The sequence below is a fragment of the Otolemur garnettii genome, unplaced genomic scaffold (genome assembly GCF_000181295.1).
Source record: "Otolemur garnettii isolate 467f Iridium unplaced genomic scaffold, OtoGar3 scaffold00064, whole genome shotgun sequence".
Lineage (NCBI taxonomy): Eukaryota > Metazoa > Chordata > Mammalia > Primates > Galagidae > Otolemur > Otolemur garnettii.
In genome coordinates, this window is record NW_003852459.1 from 9,195,584 (window position 1) to 9,196,652 (window position 1,069).

The following is a 1,069-nucleotide window of genomic DNA, read 5'->3' on the forward strand; positions in this document are numbered from 1 at the left end:
AGCAAATTTTTCATTCCCTTTCTGAATTATTTTTCTGGCTTCTTTGATTTGGTTTTCAATTTTTTCTTGGATCTCATTGAGCTTCCTTACAATCCATTATTGGAATTCTTTATCTGTCATTTCAGTATTTTCATTTTGGTTGGGATCCATTGTAAGAGAACTGGTGCTTTCGTTAGAGGGGTTCCTTTCACTCTGATTTTTTTTATACATCTGGTGTTCCTGTGCTCATTCCTTCTCATCTGGGGTAGGTATCACTTCTTGTTTATTGGATTTTCTTTAATTTAGATGGGACTTTCCCCCCTTATTTTCAAAGGTATACCTGTGGTATATTTTAGGTAAGGATCTTTGGCTTTGCTTGTAGTACTTTGATGGGAGTCTATGTTCTAGATGGATACTTTGGTTATAGATGTCCTTAGTGTAGTGGTTTTCTCAACTGCTAGTTATTTGTAGGCTGTAGCAGTGGTATGTTATGTACATAGGCAGATTCCCTTTCTCTTGTTGAAAAGGGAGTTGGAGGTCTTTGAAATTTTCTCTTTCCACAGCCCTGTGAGCAGGGCTAGGTTGGAGAAACTTATGTTCCCATTCCACAAAGGTGAGCATAAGAGCTATTTCAGAAGAGGTCAATGGTCAGTGCCCAGGCTACCTGAGAAAATAATAGCTAGTATCCAAGTGTATGACTATGGTACATTCATATAATATGAATGTAGCGATTGATAAGAAATGATTTTTTTTTAAATATCATATGGGTAATGTGCTGATGTCATACCAAGGTTGGAGAGAAGCACATCTCAGGCATGGGAGTGAACACTCAAATCATTATTCTTATGATTATTCTTATGAACTACAAAAGGTCCCCAGAATTATTTTTAATACATGTTAGGGAAGGGGAGAAGAAATTTTTTGACAGTTATTTATAATGTCACATGATGATTTATTTTTTGTGTAACCTTAACTAGATTATGGTATTCAGTTATTCAAACACTAATTTATAGGTAGATGCTGCTGAGAACATATTTGTAGATTTAATCAGTTGACTTTAAGTAAGCATATTCTCCTCCATAATGAGGGT

General features: G+C 35.5%; 1 pseudogene; it reads right to left on the reverse strand.

The window, feature by feature from the left end:
- Positions 1 to 736: 736 nt before the first annotated feature.
- Positions 737 to 853, reverse strand: LOC111726418 (annotated as a pseudogene).
- Positions 854 to 1,069: the final 216 nt, after the last annotated feature.